The 27,112-nt window shown below is 40.4% G+C and overlaps 1 protein-coding gene across 5 annotated transcripts in view; it reads right to left on the bottom strand.

Annotated features, from left to right (window-relative positions):
• cadm2a (cell adhesion molecule 2a) overlaps positions 1-27,112 on the bottom strand; it is a 604,121-nt gene that overhangs the window by 336,866 nt on the left and 240,143 nt on the right. The window contains exon 1 of one of the 5 annotated variants that reach the window (XM_067434032.1): positions 3,828-4,086. The exons of the other annotated variants lie outside the window; for them this stretch is intronic. The gene's annotated coding sequence lies outside the window, so the exon portion shown is untranslated. Of the gene's footprint in view, positions 1-3,827; positions 4,087-27,112 lie in introns of those variants that run through there. 5 annotated transcript variants of the gene reach the window in all.

Below are 27,112 nucleotides of genomic sequence, written 5' to 3'. Positions count from 1 at the left end.
ATGATACAGTCTTTGTAAACAGGCTTTCATTCAGTTGACAAGGCTTCAAAATTCTAATTTGTACTATTTTTACCAGATGGAGCATTCTCTTATATTTGGCTTATAAAGCAAACAGGCCTACTCATTTTATTCAGGTTTTCTGCTTCTGCATATTATAGAGCCAATAGTATAAAATATGCAGCTATAATTGTGTGGGTGTGTCGGTATAGATGTCAGTGTTTGGTTTGTATTTGTGTAATAAAAAGATTGTGTGTGTAAAAGTTGAGGGAGAAAAACTAAATCAAAAATATCCAACCACCATGTGACACCAGTGGAGCTTTGCTGGCATCTAATGGGAAAATAATTGCACTGTGCCCAAACAAAACCTTTTTTGAGACCTCAACCTCAAATTTTGAATACAACTTATTTAGAATCACGGCTTTTATTTTATAGCAGTTTTAGAGTTCAACATGTTTCATGAAATACACGTTTAACATAAAATAATGTTCATGAATAATTTTCATTAACTTAAACCTCTATACATTTTTACTTCAATAATAATCTTCCAAGGGTGTTCTTTAAAATGAGACCAAACTTTAAGTCTGAGCTCTCAAGCTTCAAATTTGATGACATTTTTTGGACATGAATATTTTTATCCTCTATGGACCTGTGTAACAGCTCCATTTTCTTTTTTTTTCTGCCTAATCTAGTCTATTTTACTCCATTGCATAAAATGTATTAGTATGGTGTAGGTAGGGCCTTCATTTCACTACACGATTTAATCCAGGTTTGGGCTGTATAGAATAAATGGTTTATCCTGCCCATCCAAAACTAGAAACATATAATGTTAGACTGGCACTGCTTCAAAAGCCACAGTGTAATATTTGTGAGGAAAAGCAGAGGCCTCTTCCCGATGTCTTCTCTAACCCATCATCACAGGGTCGGGTTCACAGGCCGGCACCATGCATGACAAAGTCAGAAATAGATCATGTGAAAAATGATTAAACATGGATTAGCTGCAGTGTCACGCTGGACTGCTTCATACCTCACGCTGAGAAGATGAGAGGAGTGTGAGAGAGGGAGAAGGCTGGTCAATAGAAAATAATTAAAATTAAAATCATAGCTTGGTCAAAGGAAGACTAAAAGGCAGTTTCAGATAACTCGTTCTGTTTAATAAGCTGATGATTACCAGTCAAATTGTGTCTCTCTTAGTATAATAAACAATCAGCATATCCAAGCAGTAAATCAACAGACGGCTGCTTGGGTTCAGCCCGAAGGATATCACAGGGAAAAGTGTGTGTGGTGCTGCTGTGAGTTTCACAAGTTAACTTGTCTCAAGTATGCGGTTTGATCACTAGTGACAACGTGCAAAAATAAGTGATAGATGATATAAAGTAAATTAACAGTAAATCTGTACGATTTTTTCACACTTTAAAGGTCCCGTTCTTCACGATTCCATCTTTAAAACTTTAGTTAGTGTGTAATGTCGCTGTTAGAGCATAAATAATACATGTAAAATTATAAAGCTCAAAGTTCAAAGCGAGATATTTTATTTAACGGAAGTTCTCTTTCTAAGCCTACAGCGAACGGCCGGTTTGGACTACACCTCTGCACTTCTTTGCATGAATGACGTCACTAGAACCATTTGTTGACTAACCCTCCGCCCACAAGAACACGCAAAATAGGGGGCGTGGTCTTGTTGCTCTCCCACGTGGAGAAGAGAGCGCATTCAGCGCTTGCATCTCCCCGTTATGGTAAGAGGCGGGACCTTTCCGGGCAAGGTGCGCTAAGCTGCTGTCCAATCACAACACGGGAAGCGCTGGCCCAATGAATTAGATCGTTACGTGTTTCTGAAGGAGGGACTTCATAGAACAAGGAAATCATCAGGCCGTTTTTAGGACAGAGAAAACAGCGGTGTACAGATAAGTAAATTGTGAGAAAAATACTGTTTTTTTACAAGCAAAACATGAACTCATGTTATATTGCACACTGTAAACATAATCAAAGCTTCGAAAACATGCAAAGAACAGGACCTTTAAAGTGTGAAATGCACACGATGCAGCCCTTGATGGGCACTGCAGCTGAGCCCGCGAGTTTGCGAGCTACGCATAGGACTTCTACCCGGCTGCGGCATTACATCGTGAAAGTTTGGACTCAGAGGAAGACTAACCCTGCGTCCCAATTCGCATACTATCCATCCTAAATAGTATTCGAAAATAGAATTAGTATGTCCCAAATCGTAGTATGTTGAAAAGAGTATTCCAAAGATTCCCGGATGGTTTACTATTTCCGGTCCAAATTCGTAGTATGGATCGATGGGCACTCTAACGGCTGATATTGCCCACAACCCATTGCGAGTTGGACGAGGATTTGATTAGAACTACAAACGCGGATAAAAAACGTTAAAAAACTACAAACATGATGGCTGTGCAAGTTCGACGTTAAGTAGAGAAGTTAAGATAAAGGGGTTTGAGTGACCAACTATCAATATTTTACCCGTCAAAAATATATTTATTCAGTGTTGTCCACATTATATTTCACCTGCAGCAGCATTGTGAACTTTTTTAATGACACGTTTGGCCATTAACTTTCAAATGCATCATTATATTTAAACTGCAAACACATGAGGAGAGTCTCTGACCCACAAAGACCCACACATGGAAGACCAACGTGCGGCTACATTTCTCTCCGATATGGTAGGAGATTATTCTGAATGTGGAGGATTTGAACTGTGACGAATCTGACGATGATTGACAGGGCAGATAAACGGTGACGGGATGCACGTAACTAAGCAACAGAGTCCGTTAAAGATGGCGAAGTAGTATGTCCCGAAGCTTGCATACTTTTCTGCTACACTCTCAAAAGTATATACCTTTTCTTCACAAAAAGAGTACATACTTTTAGGACGTAGTATAAGTAGGCGAATTGGGATGCAGCATAAGGGTTTAGGGTGCCATTTGGGACAGGGCCTCATTCTGAATGAATCAGTCATTTGAATGAATGAAGACTCACCTGCTGCCACCTACTGGTGGTTTAGTTTCATATATTTTTCAACATTTCTCTTGTTTATTAAAAAATACAGATCTTTATTATTATTTATTAAGTAATGCAGGTGTACTTTTCAGTGTAAATTATTTAATTTGATTGGTAACAGCCATATAGTGTCTTATTTTTATTTAATGTAGATCAAATTTAAGAATATAATATGAAACCTGAAGCATAGCCTATATTTAATAAGATTAGACGGAAAATGCCCTTTATAAAAGGTAAAAATATCACAAATATACAGATTTAAAAGGTGTCAAAGCTGATTGAACACTGGTGAGAATATTGCTTCAGAATAAGTTACAACACAAACACAAAAATCTAACTTTTTTTTTTTGGACAAGCATTTTTTTTTTTTTTCACTCGCAATTTACATGAACATGCTTCATGTCGAGCCCTGATACATCAATATGAGGTCTTGGTAAAATAAACATCACTGAAATAAAAACGTTGTCTTTTATACTGTCAAATTTGTTCAGACAGACAGACATTTCACAAATAGTTGCATAGTAATGGTACGAAACACACAGGGCCCTATTTTCCAGATCCACTTTTGCTAGTTTAACCAGATAACGTTAGTTGTCAGACCAACGGTAAGTCGCCATTTTGCTTTTAAAATATTCATGACACACAACAAATCACAACATAAAAGCCAAGCATGCCACATAATCTTTGAAAAGCTAAGATTCTTGTGATTCGAATGATTTAAACTCTTTCAATGCAATAAACACAGCAGGTACAATCAGTGTCTTTGTCAGAACACCAACAACAGAAAAAACGCCAATAAAACTGAATGAACTCACCTATGAAGACCCCTGTTAGATCACTGATCAATCACATTCCAACAAAAACGGTGTAGTTGCACTCTAAAGAGTCCAGGCAATCCGAATTCGGTGACATATTTTGTCCATAACGAATTTATATATCCATAAACATCCACAGAATGTTGTAGTAACATTTCCAAAAAGCGGGCAGAGAAAACAAATCTTCTGTATGCAGAATATGCAATGACAAAGCAGCGGGAAAATTTTTGAGTCGTTGATTTTTAAAATGGCCGCTGCAGTCTCCCTCTCAGATACAGAATTTCGCGCCTCGATCGCCCCCCGGTGACCGGTCCCAGTATAGCCGCCCCTCTGTGTTTTCTAATGGACGCGAGGCAAACTAAACAATAAAATTACACTTAAAATATTTTTTGAAGGCAGTTATCATTACGATGATTTCATTTCAAGTGTTATTTTTTAAAAATAAGTTGAGTTTTAGTTAGTTATTTGATACTATACTATTTTAGCACTTTGAGATTTTGTTTAATATAAAGTGCATTATAAATAAAATGTATTATTATTATTATTATTATTATTATTATTATTATTATTATTATTATATAGTATACTATAAAAATGGGGGGGGGGGTGACATCATGATTGACAGCAGAGATCGACGTCTTCTCTGAGTGAAGTTGTCACCGAGGCACTAACGCCGCATTCACACGGGGCGTAGGCGTTAACGCTTCCCATTTACTTTGAATGGGTGACATCATCCGTTGCCGAACTGAATTGTGGGTTCCGTCGCGGCGCTTCACTCGCGTTGCAAGCGGCAGAAGTTGAAGAATTCTCAACTTTTCAAGCGCCAGCGCAGGCGTCATCCAATCAGATCGCCGTATGCAAATATCCTACAGCAGACACTAGCCAATTGCGTTCATTACTGCTCCGTGAACCATCCAGACCATAGACCGTTAAAAATCCAGACGCAGCTCCTGGACCACTACGTGATATTCTTCCCGCTGTCGGCGCTTTTTCAGGATTTAATGTACTTAACAGCTTCGTGCACCTGTGCAGTGCGCTGACAACAACTACACGGGCAATCGCACTCGCACATACAACCAAAAAATGTGCTTTTTTGTGTTGTGTTTTGGTCCAAGCGGCAAGTTAATGTGATTGGCTGTTGTCACTATGACGATCGCGTCAGCACCCAGCTTCAGCCACGCCCTCCGTCAAGCGTTAACGCCTACGCCCCGTGTGAATGCGGCGTAACGGTCTAAACGCAGTTTACTTTGAGTATGCCTTTTTCTAGGTGTTTAAGGCTATTTTTACAGGAATGGTAAGGGGTTAACAACTTGTTCCTGTGATTAGCAGCGTGTAAAGTGCTTTGTGCACCTATAGCAATGTCTGGGTTGTGGTAGCACAAAGGATGATTGACAGGTGAAAAGGCGATCCTTTGCTGTTGTCTGAGTCACATCTATGTTTATACTACAGCGGATCACAAATAGCTGTACTAGAGACCACAGATCTTAATACCAGATGTAAACATCAAGCTCAAAAGAAAAGTGAAGATAAATACAAAAAAAGTTAACTTTCTCAAGGAAAAAAAGTGAGATCCAATCTACCTTTCCTCAGAGGAGTCAGATTTGACATGCTGCGAAATGCTGATGCAGCAGAACTGTTGCTGCTCAAATGAAACATTTTTAGGTCCTGTGAAGAAATGTTTTGCTAATTAGGTGTTTATAAAATTACACCTTCTAAATGTTTACAAAATTATAATAAAACCCATTTATCATGTGCTTTGATTTTTGAAAATGTGCGGACATTTTACCTTCACAAACAGCTATAACATGTAAAATGTAATATCTGAAAAATACATAGGAGCACGTTAATCTATTTATTTATATTGTAGTATGAAAACTGCTCAAAGATAATTACAGATACACTATATTGCCAAAGGTTTTGGGATGTTTGCCTTTACATGAACTAATGACATCCCATTCTTAATCGGTACGGTTCAATATGGAGTCTGCCCACCCTTTGCAGCTATAACAGCTTCAGCTCTTCTGGGAAGGCTTTCCACAATATTTAGGAGTGTTTTTATTAGAATTTAGGACCATTCTTATAGAAGCGCATTTGTGAGGTCAGACCAAGCCTGCAGCACTCCTCTCAGAATCTGAAGCCTAGCCCCTCAATCACCCCCAGGTGGCCGGTCCCAGTATAGCCGCCCCTCCGTGTTTTCTAATGGACGTGAGGTAAACTAAACAATCAAATTACACTTCAAATATTTTCCCCCAAAGTTATTTTTTGTCATTTTAGGCAATTATCATCACAATGATTTCATTTCAAGTGTTCTTTTTTAAAATAGTTTTAGTTAGTTATTTGATGCTATAAAAACTGGGGGTGTGACGTCATGATCGACAGCTGAGATGGACGGCTTCTCTGAGTGAAGTTGTCACTGAGGCACTAACGGACTTTTTGAGGACTTTTGGGAGCAGATTGGAGCTTTAGCTTTAATTTCTACATTTCCATAACTGTTTATTTCACACCAGCATAATTAATTGTCCTGCATCTGTGAGCATGTGGGCGGGTTTTTGATATTGCGGCTGTACGTCCTGCTTTCTACTGCGCAGACTTCGGTCCTGAATTCACTACTGTGCAGACTCCGGTCCCAAGATGTCAGCACTGTGCGGCGCGTCTAGGAAGCTTTAACTCTGGTCAGCAGAAACAGATGAAGTCGTGTCGTCCATATTTTTTTTTACAGTCAATGGGTCAGACACTGATGTTAGACAAGAAGGCCTGGCTCACAGTCTCCACTCTAATTCATCCCTTAGGTGTTCTGTTGGGTTGAGGTTAGGACTCTATGCAGGCCAGTGAAGTTCCTCCACACCAAACTCACTCATCCATGGACCTTGTTTTGTGCACTGATGTGTAGTCATGTTGGAACAGGAAGGGGCTATACCCAAACTGCTCCCACAATGATGGAAGCATGACATTGTCCAAAATGTATTTGGTATGGTGAAGCATTAAGAGTTCCTTTCACTTGAACTAAGAGGCCAAGTCCAACCCCTGAAAAACAAACATACACCACAATCCTTCCTCTAACAAACTTTACACTTGGCACAATGCAGTCAGCCAAGTACTGTTCTCCTGGTAACCACCCCAACCCAGATTCGTCCATCGGATTGCCAGACAGAGAAGCGTGATTGGTCACTCTAGAGAATACGTCTCCACTGCTCTAGAGTCCAGTGATGGCGTGCTTTACGCCACTGCATCGAACACTTTGCTTTGCACTTGGTGAAGGCTTGGATGCAGCTCCTTGGCCATAGAAACTCATTCCATGAAGCTCTCTACGCACTGTTCTTGAGATAATCTGAAGGCCACACAAAGTTTGGAGGTCTATAGTTATTGATTCTGCAGAAAGTTAGTGACTTCTGCAAACTGTGAACACTTTTTTGAAACATTTGAAGTGGCCTACCACTTTGTGTTAGCCTGACATGGTCATACTCAATTCTAGTCAGAATATGAGTCTGAAACTGCTCCATTTGGCTGAGATTATGAGGCGTGTTTTTCAACCGAACCAGGAAAGACATCAATTGGATAGACCTACAACCAATCAGAGCAACGAAGCGACGAATCGTCAAATGTCAACAGAGTTCAACTGCACTGTGTTGCCAAGTCCGCGTTTTTTCCCCTGCGGGTTGTTTTCTATGTCCGCGGGTTGAAGCGACTATTATGTGATATATAGACCCATGAGTGCAAAGTTTAGCAGGCAACCTTGCCAAAATAACACACATTTTATGAAATCAGGCTGGAATACACAATCTTTGCCGGTGTTATAAAAAAATAAAACAATTTAATGATACACAGAGTAATTATCCAACATGATCATCATTTCTAAGAGAAATTGTGAAGGTGAATGCATATACAAACAAGCTCTCCATTTAGGATTCGCAAAAATATAATCCAAGCCCCTTTGATGACGTGCATGATTACGTTACTGTTTATCATCTGTCCATCATCGTCTAAAGCCCGTCCTGATGATTTCATTGGTCCGAACAGTTTCTGTTTGGGGATAATTATGGAGCAAGGCCAGACCGAACTGCCCAACCTAAAAAATTTGTGGGCGGGGCTAAGTTCGGTTGGCATCCAGGCTAACTTTGTGTCTGAGTTGCACACATTTGCACATAAATACCTTCTTTCACAAATGTTTGTAGAAGCAGTCTGTATTGTGCTTGATTTTATACACCTTTGGCCATGGAAGTGATTGGAACACCTTAATTCAATGATTTGGACAGTTGTCCCAATACTTTTGGCAATGTAGTGTATATTTTTAATATAAAATGTTTTAATCATTTTCAGTGAAGTTTAAGTACAAAGGAAGAATACATATTAGGCTGAAACAGGGCTGGCTAAACTGTCTGTTGTTATGATGGGTGTGTAATTGCAGGAATTAATGCGAGATTAGAGTGTTTTAACTCAGCAAGGGCACGAAGAGGACGAACCTCTTGGTTCCTCCTTTCTGACGCCTCTCTGCATGGAGTGCCATTATCTCCATTAAGAGCATTAAGCGCATTGTCACCCCTATACATACTATCTCTCCATCATAACACTCACACACACACGAGCAGTCTGGGTGAAATACGATAGCAGAAATATTCAGTTTATTCATATCACCATAATAGACTTTTTTAAAGTAAAATGTTCAAAATAAATGTGTTTACTATTACTTTTAACCAATTTAAGGCATCCTTAAATAATTTTAAAAAATATATTTTGGGTGCTTTATTGACATTTTCCTCCCATACAGGTGTTATGAAAAGTTATTTTTAAGTTCGTCACAGCTACTGAACTGTACAGTGATTTTTGGCCTCAATGGCTTGTTCATACAGTGTTCTGAAGGATGACCTTGTTTAGGTGATTTGATAAAGTTTACAGTTCTTGACAACGGCTTCTACAGAGCCCACTGGGAGTTGAGTCTCTCATGCAGTACTTGTTTGTTTACTTTATCTTTGACTTCTTTAGAATGCTCTTTCCTTTTAATTTTCACAGCTATCGTTATGATTCACAACTTGAATAATAATCCTCTAACCATGGGATTTCACAGAGAAAATAAAAGTTATTTTAATAATTCACAGGTAGATGCCAACTGTTAGGCCTGCGAGGGATATTGTGTGTAAACCCCTCAGGGGACTGAATATTTATGTCATCAGCACATTGTTGTTATTTAACAAAAATAATGTTAATGAGTTTCCGTACTTTGGAAAGAAAACATTTTACAAAAAATAATACACACACACACACACACGCACGCACGCACGCACACACACAAACACACAAACACACACAAACACACACACAAACACACACACAAACACACACACAAACACACACACACACACACACACACACACACAAAAGAATGTTCAGCCACTAATGAGGTAATAATGGTTTTAAAATACACAGTTTAAAATTAGATTTGTTCCCAAAGTCATCTAGTCCAGAGGTTTTCAAACTGGGGTCCGGGATCCTCCAGAAGGTTCCCAGAACATTTCAGAGAATAAAAAGACAAAGCAAAAATTGATAAAGTCCATCAAAATGGAGTTTTAAACGAGACGTAAAAATAGCAACTGAAATGAGAAAATGTTCTTTCTGTGTCAGATGCAGATGTATCCTGTCATGATGTAAACATGTTAACTTCTTCACCAACTAAATCGACCATGCACTTGTGCTCATGAAATATAAATGATTTTCTATTTCCAAAGTCACAAGTTCTGATGTTTATTAATAATACATCTGTCTTCCTCTCTTCCTCTCCGAGCACACAGATGTAACACTCGAGACGCTGCGAGAGCAGACAGGTCAGGGGTTCACTTCTCCAACCCTTTTCATTTTTTCTTATATATATTGAGCTGTATTCTTTAGGAGGAAACCGGATCACATTGCCCACTCTCCAGCTCTCTGCCTCTTTTAGAGTTACACCCACTTGTAAAGAATATGAGCAAGGTTTTCAGCACAGACAGTTTCCAGAGCTCTTTCATGCGCTCGCACCGGTGGTGTAAAAAAGCCAAGACCCAGAGCATTCCCCAGAAAAAGAGATAAATAAAATAACTGTATGACCTTCTGTATTGAAAAAAAGGAATGCAGACAGAGAATGGCATTCTGAAACACTTAGCTCTGTATTACACATCATGCATTACGGCATTAAAACTGTTTTTCAGTATCTTATGTTACCAGACTTATGCCACAAGACACAAGCAATTGCTTTTATACGAAAGCATTTAAAGGCCCTATGAAATTGCTGTATGCGTCCCCCTTTATTTTTTACATGTGCATTTCAAATTGAAACAAAAAGTTAATGGCAGACAAGTGGACGCCAACCACATTTATTAAATAAACTATTTTAGGTTTTATTTAATTGCCAACAAAGGGGTGGTTGCATGCGATTTCAATTTTTTAACTTTAGTTAGTGTGTAATGTTGCTGCTCGTGCATAAACAGTATCTAAAAATTACAGCGCTGAAAGTTCAATGCAAACAGAGATATTGTCTTTTACGGCAGTTTATTGCCTACAAAAACACCCGGTTCGGACTACAACAAGCTTCTTCCCAGGTCGGTGACGTCATAAACCCTCGCTAGTCACCGCGATGTGACTTCTGCCTGTAATGGTGAGGGGCGTGGCGTTTCCGGACAACCTGTGCTTGGCACTTCAGCCAATAAAATTACATGAAACTACATTTGGCAATCTAACCAATCTAAGACCATTGCGTTTTTCGGAGGGATTGGCTTTATAGAAGCAGGAAGCAAACGAGACGTTCAAAGGACAGTGGAGACAGCGGTGTGGATTAAAGGTCAAATATAAGAAAAATACGGCGTTTTTAAAATAAATAAGTACTAAGATGTTATACTGCGCCACATAAACACAACCAAGCCTAGAAAAGAATTGAAATGGAAAGTCTAAAATCTATGAAATATAATTGTTTATATATATATATATATATATATATATATATATATATATATATATATATATATATATATATATATATATAAACACATACACACACCAGGGTATTCTCACATAAATGCGTATAAATAGTACGAGTGTGCAATGTCGTGGAATGTATACGCCAAAACTCATTTTGGCGTGTCTATGGCACGCTGTTTTTCGTGTGCATATGATACGCATTTTATGGCGTATTATACATACGAACCCCCCACCACCCTAAACCTACCCAAGAGCGTGTCATATATACGCCATAAAGTGCGTATCATATGCACGCAAAAAACAGCGTCATTGCACACTCGTACTATTTATACGCATTTATGTGTGATCGGGTTGATATACACACACACACACACACACACACACACACACACACACACACACACACACACACACATGTGTGTGTGTGTGTGTGTGTGTGGCGTTCAGATGCAAAATCCTCTAAAAGCCAAAAAAGGTCAAAAATTAGATAACAATACTGTGTTACTATTAAAGAAAATATAAGATTGTGAAATGACCACATGCACTGCAAAGAAGTTTGCGTCTCTAAATATTTGAACAGAAAAACAAAAACATAAATCATAGTACAGAGTACTTCTGCCAACCATTTTTAGAAGTTATTTGTAAGAGGCCAAAACTTCACAAAGGAGATCAGATTCACTTTCACCCCATACCTCACGGTCTAGCCTTGTAGAGAATACTAACAAATGTTCCTCTATCCCTTATCCACTAGTTCTTTCCTCTCACTTTCCTCACTGTCGATAAAGGTGTGTTAGAAAGAACACAGAGTTGCCACTGGCTGAATTACATTATTGACTTGACGTAGCAGTGCAAAATGTCCGAGCAGCGAGCACCGCTGCTGGTTGCCAATGATCAGAGCTCTGTTCTGTGCGAATCAAACAGCTATCGATTTGTCTTTTCGTATTCTTGCACTTGTCTCACCTTCAGCCCTGTTCCCAGGAACACGTGCCTCTCAGACGAGGCGGATCCTGCGACGACAAACACGCAGATGTTTAATAGATAATCACTGTGCAATCACAACATCTGCGGCAAACTATTTGCAAATTTCAGTCTGAGGTAAATACCAGCTAAATCAGAGCGGCGACACGAGACTGAATTCTTATCTACGACGTCTTATTATTTCCGTCAGCTCAGTAAATGACTAAATTAGTCCAGCTATGAACCCAGAGTGAAGGCCCGCTGTAAGGCTCACGTTCATCTCCCCAGAGACTCCACTGTAGATCTTATTTTCTCCTAATGAAGATGTGATTCTGGCACTTGGCTGAAGGCTGGTGCGTGGAGACCGGGCTGATCCACTTACCGAGCTCTGCCCAATGTATGTCAGATAATCCGAAGCTCTTCGTTAACCGCAAATGAGCCTATTCCAACATCTGGGTCCCACTGGGAGTCTAACTTATTAGTGTCCGCAGAATGTTAGTTCCAAGAAGGCGACACGCAATCAGCCTTGTGAGGAGGACACAGTGTGTGAGATCTACAAGGAGATTACAAGAGCGTTTTTCGGAAATAATGTGTTCAGCGGGGAAACTATGTTGATTTGCCCCTGTATAAGCCACAGTGGCAAATATGTCTTATTATTGTGAGATAGTAACCTCCATGGCTCCACCATTGGAGATAGTGTAAAGTCGTCTTGGATCCTGTGTGCCTTGATCATATTACAGACTTGACTTGCCATTGATTTTGAGATAGTCAATCACTGTACAATAACAAGGATACTATAGAAATTATTATCTGTGTTCGAAATCGCATCCTATACCCTCATTCACTCTTCCCTATTGGTCCACTTATATAGTTCACTTGAGGAGGTGAATGAAAACAAGTGAGCGGATTCAGACTTTGAGTGAGTTGGAAGGGTTGCCGCTTTTGCATAGTTTGTGCTTGCTGTTTAATAATTATTTGAAACTTAACAAAATGCCCGCTCTAGCAGTAAAATGAAAAGACGACAATGTATAAACCCTTAATAGAAAAATAATAATAAATATAGCTGCAAGCAGCAATTCCGGGGCCAAGCGCAAAGAAGAAAATGAGACATGCCAGCATGGCTGGAAGTGACCAGCTGCAAAAATGCACAGTTTGGTGTCAATATGTCAAAACATTGCAGAGATACAACCTTAAGAGTCATTTTGGCATCATGCCTCAGCGCAAAGAAGAAAATGGGACATGCCAGCATGGCTAGGAGTGACCAGCTGCAAAAATGAACCATCAAAGACCTATTAACATAAGCTGAGGCAAAAAAAGATATACAATTATACATAAAGTTAAAAATTAATAATGTATCACTTTTTACCTATAGGTGGCGCTGTGACCAAATGAATGTGTTGTGGTCAGGGTGAGATAACAATGACACATGCACAGTTTGCTGCCAATATGTCAAAACATTGCAGAGATACACCCTTAAGAGTCATTTTGGCATCATGCCTCAGCTTCGTCGCTGTGTTAAACAAAAACGATTTAATCTATTGATGTGAAATCAATAACTTTGTGTCGGGATGGGCTGAAGATGATACGAGTCAATTTTGGTGAAAATCGGACAAACGGCCTAGGAGGAGTTTGAAAAAGTAGGTTTTTAACTAATAACAAGATGGAGGAGAGGACGTTTTACCAAATATGGCAAAATTGATATCTATGTTCTCAGCAGTAGCCAAGGAATGTATTATGACCAGTTTCATCATAATAGGTTAATTTATTCAAAAGTTATTAACCTTTGTGTAAATTTTGTTATACATTTTGACCACAAGGTGGCACTGCCCCGAAACTTTTTGAGCACCTTCAGGGCATGGTGCAGAAGACACATAACAAGTTGCGTAACGATATGCTAATGCATTCGTAAAATACAGCATTTTTAGACAAAATTCAAAATGGCCGACGCCCAAAATGGGTGATACGGGATAGTTGGATATATATCGACTCGGCATGATGTCCCGAATCTAACAAGACCACTTTTATGATTTTTGGAAAAACCCATCAGAAGTTATAAGCCAAAATAGCCATTTTTTGTATCTCCGGACCAGTAGGTGGCACTGCACCGAAACGCTGTAGATCACTTCAAGTCATGCTCGTGATGACATGTACCAAGTTTGGGTTGAATACGATAAAGCATTGCAGAGATACAGCCTTAAGAGTATTTTTGCAACTGCTACGTAAAATTTGTTTGCGCATTTATCAAAAACGATTCGACTAATCAACTTGCCTTTAATAACTTTTTGTTGGCATGGTCTGAAGATGATCTGGTTCAATTTTCGTGAAAATCAGAGCAACGGCCTAGGAGGAGTTCGAAAAAGTAGCTTTTTTGGAAAATTCAAAATGGCGGGAAAATTTTCATGACGGAAAATGACGTCATAGGGTGCAATCGAATCGGCTTGAGCCAAGGAATCAAGGGAAAAAAGAATTTTGTTTCTAGCCCTTATGGTTCAAAAGTTATTAGCATAAACATAAGTGCAAATTTGGACAGGCGGTGGCGCTAGAGGGATTGAATTGGAGACTCAAAATTTGCTATAGTGACAGATGGGACTGTCCTCTATCTGTGTGCCAAATTTCACAACTTTTTACCATACGGTTCTATGGGCTGCCATAGACTCAAGAGCGGAAGAAGAATAATAATAATAATAATAAATATAGCTGCAAGCAGCCATTATCGGGGCCAAGCGCAAAGAAGAAGACAAGACATGCCAGCATGGCTGGAAGTCTCAAGCCAACTGCAACAATGAGCCATTAAGGACCTATTAAGTTGATTTTAGGCAAAATAGCAGTCAAATTTTAAATACAGTCAATAATAATGGTTTAATGGTTTATCACTTTCGACCAATAGGTGTCACTGTTACGAAACTGATGTGGTTTAGTCAGATTGAGATGACAATGACACATGCAAAGTTTGGTGTCAATATGTCAAAGCATTGCAGAGATACAGCCTCAAGAGTAATTTTTGCATCATGGCTCAACTCTGTTGCAGTGGTATATGAAAACTGTTTTGTCTATCAATCCGAAATCCATAACTATTTGTCAGCATGGTCTGAAGACGATACGGATCAATTTTGGTGAAAATCGGACAAACGGTCTAGGATGAGTTTGAAAAAGTAGGTTTTTAACAAATAACAAGACGGAGGACAGATAGGTTTGCAAAATATGGCACAATTGGTATCCATGTTCTCGGCATGAGCCATTGACTGTATTATGACCAGTCTCATTACAATAGGCTAATTTAATCAAAAGTTATTCGCATTTCTGTACATTTTATTACAACTTTTGACCACAAGGTGGCGCTACCCCGAAACTTTTTGAGTATCTTCAGGACATGGAGCGGAAGACACATACCGAGTTTTGTAACGATACGCTAATGCATTCTTAAATTATAGCATTAGCATTTTAAACCATAATACTGCATTGAAGTCAATGGGAATTTCATGTTTTGTTTTATTATAGCGCCACCAAGAGGCACAATCCCACCAATTTTTTTATGTGTCCTCATAGTGAGCCCATACATATGTGTGTCAAGTTTGGTGAAAATATCTCATTTTGTTTTGGAGTTATAGACATTTATATGAAAAAACACGTAAAAAAGGACTGACACCTGACTTTGATTGGATTTTACTACCCCTTACTATCAATATTTTGAGATTTGGGCATTAGCGTATAGCTATCGACCTATGTTTCCGAACTTCTGAGGCTGGTTTCGTCTCGATCGGACTAGCGGTTTCGAAGATATCAGCAAATGTTTTTTAAGCACTAAATTACAACTCTGCGCAAACCATATGCCGAAACCTGGCAAGTCTGGTATCGTTGGAGTCGGCAAGGATTCAGGAGACCAAAAAACACACTCCCATCAAAATATGTCAACCACACCCAAAGTTATAAGCGTTTGAAAAAAAAAATTCTCCACTAGGTGGCGCTGTTTCGAAACTTCTCAGGCTACTTCAGGGCATCGTGGTGATGACCCATACCAAGTTTCATAACAATCTGTTCATGCGTTCATAAAATACAGCATTTTTGCACATAATTCAAAATGGCCGACATCCAAAATGGCCGACATGGTAAAATTGGATATCAGTCGACTCGGCATGACGCCCTGAATCTAATGAGACCAATTTTATGATTTTTGGATAAACGGTTCAGAAGTTATAAGCCAAAATAGGCATTTTTCATATCTCCGGACAGGTAGGTGGCGCTGCGCCGAAACGCTGCATGTTGCTTCAAGTCATGCTTGTGATGACATGTACCAAGGTTGGTTTGAATACGATAAAGCGTTGCGGAGATATAGCCTTTAGTGTGTTTTTGCAACCTCCACGTAAAATTTGTTTGTGCGTTTATTGAAAACGATTGGACGAATCAACTTGAATTCCATAACTTTTTGTCAACATGCTCTGAAGATGATCTGTTTCAATTTTCGTGAAAATCGGAGCAACGGCCTAGGAGGAGTTCGAAAAAGTAGGTTTTTCAGAAAATTCAAAATGGCGGGAAAATTTGCATACCGGAAAATGACATCATAGGGTGAAATCGAATCGGCTTGAGCCAAGGAATCCGATGAAAAAAGAATTTTGTTTCTAGCCCTTAGGGGTCAAAAGTTATAAGCATAAATATGAGTGAAACTTTGGACAGGTGGTGGCGCTAGAGGGATTGAGTTAGAGGCACCAAATTTGCTATAGTGACAGCTCAGACTGGCCTCTATGAGTGTGCCAAATTTCACAACTTTTTACCATACGGTTCTATGGGCTGCCAGAGACTCCTATGGCGGAAGAAGAAGAAGAAGAAGAAGAAGAAGAAGAAGCAGAATAATAATAATAGGAACACTAACGATTTCAATAGGTGCCTCCGCACCTTCGGTGCTTGGCCCCTAAATATAGCTGCAAGCAGCCATTATCGGGGCCAAGCGCAAAGAAGAAGACAAGACATGCCAGCATGGCTGGAAGTCTCAAGCCAACTGCAACAATGAGCCATTAAGGACCTATTAAGTTGATTTTAGGCAAAATAGCAGTCAAATTTTAAATACAGTCAATAATAGTGGTTTAATGGTTTATCACTTTCGACCAATAGGTGTCACTGTTACGAAACTGATGTGGTTTAGTCAGATTGAGATGACAATGACACATGCAAAGTTTGGTGTCAATATGTCAAAGCATTGCAGAGATACAGCCTCAAGAGTAATTTTTGCATCATGGCTCAACTCTGTTGCAGTGGTATATGAAAACTGTTTTGTCTATCAATCCGAAATCCATAACTATTTGTCAGCATGGTCTGAAGACGATACGGATCAATTTTGGTGAAAATCGGACAAACGGTCTAGGATGAGTTTGAAAAAGTAGATTTTTAACAAATAACAAGATGGAGCACAGATATGTTTGCAAAATATGGCAAAATTGGTATCTATCTTCTCGGCATGAGCCAATGAATGTATTATGACCAGTCTCATTACAATAGGCTAATTTAATCAAAAGTTATTAGCATTTTTGTACATTTTATTACAACTTTTGACCACAAGGTGGCGCTGCCCCGAAACTTTTTGAATATGTTCGGGACATAGAGCGGAAGACACATACCGAGTTTTGTAATGATACACTAGTGCATTCTTAAATTATAGCATTAGCATTTTAAACCGTAATACTGCATTGAAGTCAATGGGAATTTCATGTTTTGTTTTATTATAGCGCCACCAAGAGGCACAATCCCACCAATTTTTTTATGTGTCCTCGTAGTGAGCCCATACATATGTGTGTCAAGTTTGGTGAAAATATTTCATTTTGTTTTGGAGTTATAGACATTTATATGAAAAAACACGTAAAAAATGACTGACACCTGACTTTGATTGGATTTTACTACCCCTTACTATCAATATTTTGAGATTTGGGCATTAGCGTATAGCTATCGACCTATGTTTCCGAACTTCTGAGGCTGGTTTCGTCTCGATCGGACTAGCGGTTTCGAAGATATCAGCAAATGTTTTTTAAGCACTAAATTACAACTCTGCGCAAACCATATGCCGAAACCTGGCAAGTCTGGTATCGTTGGAGTCGGCAAGGATTCAGGAGACCAAAAAACACACTCCCATCAAAATATGTCAACCACACCCAAAGTTATAAGCGTTTGAAAAAAAAAATTCTCCACTAGGTGGCGCTGTTTCGAAACTTCTCAGGCTACTTCAGGGCATCGTGGTGATGACCCATACCAAGTTTCATAACAATCTGTTCATGCGTTCATAAAATACAGCATTTTTGCACATAATTCAAAATGGCCGACATCCAAAATGGCCGACATGGTAAAATTGGATATCAGTCGACTCGGCATGACGCCCTGAATCTAATGAGACCAATTTTATGATTTTTGGATAAACGGTTCAGAAGTTATAAGCCAAAATAGGCATTTTTCGTATCTCCGGACAGGTAGGTGGCGCTGCGCCGAAACGCTGCATGTTGCTTCAAGTCATGCTTGTGATGACATGTACCAAGGTTGGTTTGAATACGATAAAGCGTTGCGGAGATATAGCCTTTAGTGTGTTTTTGCAACCTCCACGTAAAATTTGTTTGTGTGTTTATTGAAAACGATTGGACGAATCAACTTGAATTCCATAACTTTTTGTCAACATGCTCTGAAGATGATCTGTTTCAATTTTCGTGAAAATCGGAGCAACGGCCTAGGAGGAGTTTGAAAAAGTAGGTTTTTCAGAAAATTCAAAATGGCGGGAAAATTTGCATACCGGAAAATGACATCATAGGGTGAAATCGAATCGGCTTGAGCCAAGGAATCCGATGAAAAAAGAATTTTGTTTCTAGCCCTTAGGGGTCAAAAGTTATAAGCATAAATATGAGTGAAACTTTGGACAGGTGGTGGCGCTAGAGGGATTGAGTTAGAGGCACCAAATTTGCTATAGTGACAGCTCAGACTGGCCTCTATGAGTGTGCCAAATTTCACAACTTTTTACCATACGGTTCTATGGGCTGCCAGAGACTCCTATGGCGGAAAAAGAAGAAGAAGAAGCAGAATAATAATAGGAACACTAACGATTTCAATAGGTGCCTCCGCACCTTCGGTGCTTGGCCCCTAATAATAATAGGAACGGCTACGATTACAATAGGTGCCTCCGCACCTTCGGTGCTTGGCCCCTAATAATGAAGGAATTTATACCTGTATGATAATACGCTGTACACCCACATTAGACCAGTGGTTTGGAAAATGGATGGATGCATGATTCAGCTGCGAGTGTCATCTTTTGGAGATACACAGGAATTTATTTTGTGCAACTCTCACAGCGCATTATGAGTATTCTCTAGATGTTGAGGTTACATTGGTTGTACACTCAGTATTGCGGTGCATTAATGAATGAGTGCACTCAATAACTTCCACTATAATTTTGGACACCACTACAAATGCGGTCCTCCTTAAATTCCAAGGATTATGACAGAATGATGTCATCAAGTATACTTTACATTCTAAATGTCGGTGGAGGAGCTCACATGTGGTACCATATGAAAGCTTAGAATGTCTACTTTCTGGAAATATGCATCACTTTGCCATTTGTTTTATACAAAGTAACTACACTAAATTACTCTGGAACCATTTTTTTCGTCCTGGATTTGGCCTACCCACACGCACACACAGTGGTCTAAAAACACAGTTTTGGTGTCATACAGAAAATTCTTTGAAGTTACATAAAGCTGCTAAAAGTGGTAAACATTTAAGTATATGTTGTCTGATATAAATACATTTTTGATTTCTTTGGTTATAAATTCATTTGTGAAAGTGTTTATCTCGGGCCCTATGTGCTCTAGCACCCTACAGATAGTTTTGGCTGTTTCAAGCACATGTCAGCAACCACTGGGAAAGGGAATTTTATGACAATGGGATATTGCATTTGCACTACTGTATATGGGGAGACTTATATATTGGAGATATTTGGGTCGGCAGAAATTACATAAATACATTTGAATATCCCTCCATTCAGATCCGAATATTGAATACATGATACACACAAAAACAAAATATCCAGTATTTGTTGCCATCTAGTGGAAACAGCTAGAACTGTCTGCAGGGTGCTAGATCACACAGGGCCCGAGTTATACACTTTTAAAAATGTTCTTCTTTTTTTTTTTTTTTTTTTTTTTTTTTTTTTTTATTGAGCAAAATTGCAAATTTACAAAATAATAACTTTTACAAGGTAGGGGATCAATGATATACATACACTTACAGAAGAGGAGAAAGAGAGGAGGAAAAAAAAAAAAAAAAAAAAAAAAAAAAAATAGTAATAATAGAGTTTTAGTAGCAGTAGTCATCATAATAATAAATATAACAACAAAAATAATAGTAGCAGAGGTGGTAGTAATAGCAATAGTATTCATGTTAACAATCGTAATAGTAGCTGTATCATCTGTGAATTATAATAACGATAATAGTATTAGAAATAATAATAATAGTTGTTGTATTAGTTGTTGTAGTTGTTGTGATAGAGGTAGTGATGACAAGTATAAGTATAGTAGTATTCTAGTACTAGTAATATATAATAACAGTGATATTATTAATAATAATAAGAAGAAGAATAATGATAAGAATAATAACAGAATAGCCAGTAACGTTATTGTAGATATACACTATTTAATTTTATTTTATAGATCTGGGAACGACTCCATAATTGCCAGTGAGCACAACCAACAGACATCCCTAAGATAGACATGGTCCCTTCTCTCCATTCCTCATCCCCCAGCCCCTTTCCTCCTCGTCAGTGACTCCCAAACCCAGCAGTTAACCCTCTCATGTATTGCTGTGTTTTCCTCCACCAAGTATGCTGGGGCACCACAACAGGCACCGCCAAGCCAAGCTCTCTTAGTCTGGTTGTGACCTGTCAGAACAGAAGATATGTTTGGGTAACCCTCAGCAGCTTTTTAGGGGCCAAGCACCGAAGGTGCGGAGGCACCTATTGAAACCGTTGTCGCACTTTCTTCTTCCGCCATGGAGGTCTATGGCAGCCCATAGAACCGATTGCGGGAAAGTTGTAACGATTTGACATTCTGATAGAGGGCAGTCCCAACATTAAATACACCAATTTTGGTGTCTCCAACTCAATCCCTCTAGCGCCACCACCTGTCCAAAGTTGCACTCATGTTTATGCTAATAACTTTTGAACCTTAAGGGCTAGAAACAAAATTCTTGTTTCCTCAGATTTCTGAGCTCCTGCCAATCCGAAAGCACCCTATGACGTCATTTCCGACATTATATGTTTCCCGCCATTTTGAATTTCCCCAAAATCCTACTTTTGCGAACTCGTCCTAGACTGTTCGTCCGATTTGCATGAAAATTGAACCAGATCATCTTCAGCCAGTGTCGACAAAAAGTTATGGAATTCAAGTTGATTCGTCAAATCTTTTCCGTTAAACGCGCAAACAAATTTTACGTAGCGCTTGCGAAAACAGACGTATGGCTGTATCTCCGCAACGCTTTATCGTATTCAGACCAAACTTGGTACATGTTGGCACAAGCATGTCTTGAGGCAACCTGCTGCGTTTCGGCGCAGCGCCACCTACTGGCCCGGAGATAGGAAAAATGGCTATTTTTGCTTTTTTTTGCTGAACCGTTTGCCCAAAAATCACAAAAGTGGTCTCGTCAGATTCGAGACGTCATGCCGAGTCGACTGATGTCCAATTTTACCATGTCGGCCATTTTGGCTGTCGGCCATCTTGAATTATGTGCCAAAATGCTGTATTTTATGAACGCATGAACGGATTGTTACGAAACTCGGCATGGGTCATCACCACGATGCCCTGAAGTAGCCTGAGAAGTTTCGAAACAGCGCCACCTAGTTGAGATTTTTTTTAAAAAGTGCTTATAACTTTGGGTGTGGTTGACTTATTTTCACGGGACTCATCTCCTTAGACTCCTGAATCGTTGCCGAGTCCAACGATACCACACTTGCCATGTTTCTGCGTATGGTTTGTGCACCGTTGTAATTTAGCGCTTTAAGAAAATTAGCCGATATCTTCGAAACCACTGGTCCGATCGAGACGAAACCAGCGTCAGAAGTTCGGAAACATAGGTCGCTAGGCACAGTCGTGAGGCCAAATCTCAAAATTTTGATAGTAAGGGGTAGTAAAATCCAATCAAAGTCAGGCGTCAGGCTGAAACCCTATTGGAACTGTTCATTTCCCCATGATGCATCATTTTCCAGCTAAAACTGCTCGGGCAGACCAAACCGTAAGTCGTAGAGACTTGAAACTTTCAGGGCTGGTAGTACTCACAACCACTGCAGACGTCACCGAAGCCCGCCCCGATCGGCCTGACGGGGGCGCTACAGCGATCAAAAGTACGAAACGGCGACCAAAAGTACGAAACGGCTCATAACTCCTCAACCGTAAGGCTTAGCCTCGAGTGTCTTATATTGCTGGAATCCTTGGCTCGAGACGGACAAAATGCATGCCCCGGATTGGCTCGGAATAGTGGGAAAAAATTCAGGTATTTCGGGTTTTTTGCAAAACCTACTTTTGCCAACTAGTCCTAGGTTTTTGGCCCAACCGGAACCAAACCAGCACAGCGAGATTCTCTGGAGTCTAATTGTCAAAAGTCATTTAAAAAAAACGGAAATTTGGGTTCCTGGACCCTAAAGGCCGCCAAAACGTTGGAAGGGGGAGTAGCCCCTTTTACTAAATTGGCTAAAACTCGTGAACGGAATGAGGTATTTTCACCAAACTCAGCACGCCTATGTAAGAGCTCATTCTGTGGCCAAGTGAAAAAGGACGTGGGGACCGGCCACTTGGTGGCGCTATAATGGTTAAAAAGGGGTCAAAATGATGTATTTCTATGGAAAATCCCATTAAAGGCCTGAAAGCGGCCCTCTTCCTGCCTGATTGGCATACAGCTTTACGAAATCACGCGTGCGCATGCGTCACGTGACCCTAAAGAGGCTTGCAGACTTTTATGGCCGCCGGGGCGCTTTAACTGTTAAATTGGTGAAAACAAATGCCCTATTATTATCCTATGCAAATTGACATTTAAATGACTAAAAATTGCCTGCTCTGCGCAGAACTTCACCAAATCGGCTGGGCATGTGCGCCGCATTATTGTAAAGACGCGTGCAAACTTTGGCGGAGATCGGGCCCTCCAACTGTTAAACTGGTGAAAAACAAATGCCCTATATTATCCTATGCAAAATGACATTTAAATGACTAAAAATTGCCTGCTTTGTGCAGAACTTCACCAAATCGGCTGAGCATGTGCGCCGCATTATTGTAAAGACGCGTGCAAACTTTGGCGGAGATCGGGCCATCAGTAGAGGCATACCAGTTTAAAAGGTAAAAAAATAAATAAATAAAAACACCCCATTTTCATGATAAATGAGCTGAAAATGCAAAAATTGACCTTTGACCTCTGCGATGCACATGTCACCAGGCTTGATAAAGTTTTAGCAACCAGCAGCTCAAAACTCAAGTGCTCAAACCCTATGGTCTATTTTTTATAGGCCTTTTTATACCCTTTTTATTGCCTTTTTATTAGGGGCCAAGCACCGAAGGTGCGGAGGCACCTATTGAAACCGTTGTCGCACTTTCTTCTTCCGCCATGGAGGTCTATGGCAGCCCATAGAACCGATTGCGGGAAAGTTGTAACGATTTGACATTCTGATAGAGGGCAGTCCCAACATTAAATACACCAATTTTGGTGTCTCCAACTCAATCCCTCTAGCGCCACCACCTGTCCAAAGTTGCACTCATGTTTATGCTAATAACTTTTGAACCTTAAGGGCTAGAAACAAAATTCTTGTTTCCTCAGATTTCTGAGCTCCTGCCAATCCGAAAGCACCCTATGACGTCATTTCCGACATTATATGTTTCCCGCCATTTTGAATTTCCCCAAAATCCTACTTTTGCGAACTCGTCCTAGACTGTTCGTCCGATTTGCATGAAAATTGAACCAGATCATCTTCAGCCAGTGTCGACAAAAAGTTATGGAATTCAAGTTGATTCGTCAAATCTTTTCCGTTAAACGCGCAAACAAATTTTACGTAGCGCTTGCGAAAACAGACGTATGGCTGTATCTCCGCAACGCTTTATCGTATTCAGACCAAACTTGGTACATGTTGGCACAAGCATGTCTTGAGGCAACCTGCTGCGTTTCGGCGCAGCGCCACCTACTGGCCCGGAGATAGGAAAAATGGCTATTTTTGCTTTTTTTTGCTGAACCGTTTGCCCAAAAATCACAAAAGTGGTCTCGTCAGATTCGAGACGTCATGCCGAGTCGACTGATGTCCAATTTTACCATGTCGGCCATTTTGGCTGTCGGCCATCTTGAATTATGTGCCAAAATGCTGTATTTTATGAACGCATGAACGGATTGTTACGAAACTCGGCATGGGTCATCACCACGATGCCCTGAAGTAGCCTGAGAAGTTTCGAAACAGCGCCACCTAGTTGAGATTTTTTTTAAAAAGTGCTTATAACTTTGGGTGTGGTTGACTTATTTTCACGGGACTCATCTCCTTAGACTCCTGAATCGTTGCCGAGTCCAACGATACCACACTTGCCATGTTTCTGCGTATGGTTTGTGCACCGTTGTAATTTAGCGCTTTAAGAAAATTAGCCGATATCTTCGAAACCACTGGTCCGATCGAGACGAAACCAGCGTCAGAAGTTCGGAAACATAGGTCGCTAGGCACAGTCGTGAGGCCAAATCTCAAAATTTTGATAGTAAGGGGTAGTAAAATCCAATCAAAGTCAGGCGTCAGGCTGAAACCCTATTGGAACTGTTCATTTCCCCATGATGCATCATTTTCCAGCTAAAACTGCTCGGGCAGACCAAACCGTAAGTCGTAGAGACTTGAAACTTTCAGGGCTGGTAGTACTCACAACCACTGCAGACGTCACCGAAGCCCGCCCCGATCGGCCTGACGGGGGCGCTACAGCGATCAAAAGTACGAAACGGCGACCAAAAGTACGAAACGGCTCATAACTCCTCAACCGTAAGGCTTAGCCTCGAGTGTCTTATATTGCTGGAATCCTTGGCTCGAGACGGACAAAATGCATGCCCCGGATTGGCTCGGAATAGTGGGAAAAAATTCAGGTATTTCGGGTTTTTTGCAAAACCTACTTTTGCCAACTAGTCCTAGGTTTTTGGCCCAACCGGAACCAAACCAGCACAGCGAGATTCTCTGGAGTCTAATTGTCAAAAGTCATTTAAAAAAAACGGAAATTTGGGTTCCTGGACCCTAAAGGCCGCCAAAACGTTGGAAGGGGGAGTAGCCCCTTTTACTAAATTGGCTAAAACTCGTGAACGGAATGAGGTATTTTCACCAAACTCAGCACGCCTATGTAAGAGCTCATTCTGTGGCCAAGTGAAAAAGGACGTGGGGACCGGCCACTTGGTGGCGCTATAATGGTTAAAAAGGGGTCAAAATGATGTATTTCTATGGAAAATCCCATTAAAGGCCTGAAAGCGGCCCTCTTCCTGCCTGATTGGCATACAGCTTTACGAAATCACGCGTGCGCATGCGTCACGTGACCCTAAAGAGGCTTGCAGACTTTTATGGCCGCCGGGGCGCTTTAACTGTTAAATTGGTGAAAACAAATGCCCTATTATTATCCTATGCAAATTGACATTTAAATGACTAAAAATTGCCTGCTCTGCGCAGAACTTCACCAAATCGGCTGGGCATGTGCGCCGCATTATTGTAAAGACGCGTGCAAACTTTGGCGGAGATCGGGCCCTCCAACTGTTAAACTGGTGAAAAACAAATGCCCTATATTATCCTATGCAAAATGACATTTAAATGACTAAAAATTGCCTGCTTTGTGCAGAACTTCACCAAATCGGCTGAGCATGTGCGCCGCATTATTGTAAAGACGCGTGCAAACTTTGGCGGAGATCGGGCCATCAGTAGAGGCATACCAGTTTAAAAGGTAAAAAAATAAATAAATAAAAACACCCCATTTTCATGATAAATGAGCTGAAAATGCAAAAATTGACCTTTGACCTCTGCGATGCACATGTCACCAGGCTTGATAAAGTTTTAGCAACCAGCAGCTCAAAACTCAAGTGCTCAAACCCTATGGTCTATTTTTTATAGGCCTTTTTATACCCTTTTTATTGCCTTTTTATTAGGGGCCAAGCACCGAAGGTGCGGAGGCACCTATTGAAACCGTTGTCGCACTTTCTTCTTCCGCCATGGAGGTCTATGGCAGCCCATAGAACCGATTGCGGGAAAGTTGTAACGATTTGACATTCTGATAGAGGGCAGTCCCAACATTAAATACACCAATTTTGGTGTCTCCAACTCAATCCCTCTAGCGCCACCACCTGTCCAAAGTTGCACTCATGTTTATGCTAATAACTTTTGAACCTTAAGGGCTAGAAACAAAATTCTTGTTTCCTCAGATTTCTGAGCTCCTGCCAATCCGAAAGCACCCTATGACGTCATTTCCGACATTATATGTTTCCCGCCATTTTGAATTTCCCCAAAATCCTACTTTTGCGAACTCGTCCTAGACTGTTCGTCCGATTTGCATGAAAATTGAACCAGATCATCTTCAGCCAGTGTCGACAAAAAGTTATGGAATTCAAGTTGATTCGTCAAATCTTTTCCGTTAAACGCGCAAACAAATTTTACGTAGCGCTTGCGAAAACAGACGTATGGCTGTATCTCCGCAACGCTTTATCGTATTCAGACCAAACTTGGTACATGTTGGCACAAGCATGTCTTGAGGCAACCTGCTGCGTTTCGGCGCAGCGCCACCTACTGGCCCGGAGATAGGAAAAATGGCTATTTTTGCTTTTTTTTGCTGAACCGTTTGCCCAAAAATCACAAAAGTGGTCTCGTCAGATTCGAGACGTCATGCCGAGTCGACTGATGTCCAATTTTACCATGTCGGCCATTTTGGCTGTCGGCCATCTTGAATTATGTGCCAAAATGCTGTATTTTATGAACGCATGAACGGATTGTTACGAAACTCGGCATGGGTCATCACCACGATGCCCTGAAGTAGCCTGAGAAGTTTCGAAACAGCGCCACCTAGTTGAGATTTTTTTTAAAAAGTGCTTATAACTTTGGGTGTGGTTGACTTATTTTCACGGGACTCATCTCCTTAGACTCCTGAATCGTTGCCGAGTCCAACGATACCACACTTGCCATGTTTCTGCGTATGGTTTGTGCACCGTTGTAATTTAGCGCTTTAAGAAAATTAGCCGATATCTTCGAAACCACTGGTCCGATCGAGACGAAACCAGCGTCAGAAGTTCGGAAACATAGGTCGCTAGGCACAGTCGTGAGGCCAAATCTCAAAATTTTGATAGTAAGGGGTAGTAAAATCCAATCAAAGTCAGGCGTCAGGCTGAAACCCTATTGGAAC

This window comes from Pseudorasbora parva, chromosome 23, assembly GCF_024679245.1.
Source record: "Pseudorasbora parva isolate DD20220531a chromosome 23, ASM2467924v1, whole genome shotgun sequence".
In the NCBI taxonomy this organism is placed as follows: domain Eukaryota; kingdom Metazoa; phylum Chordata; class Actinopteri; order Cypriniformes; family Gobionidae; genus Pseudorasbora; species Pseudorasbora parva.
Note: the sequence above shows the minus strand (reverse complement) of the source record. Positions and strands in the feature narration are given on the sequence as shown.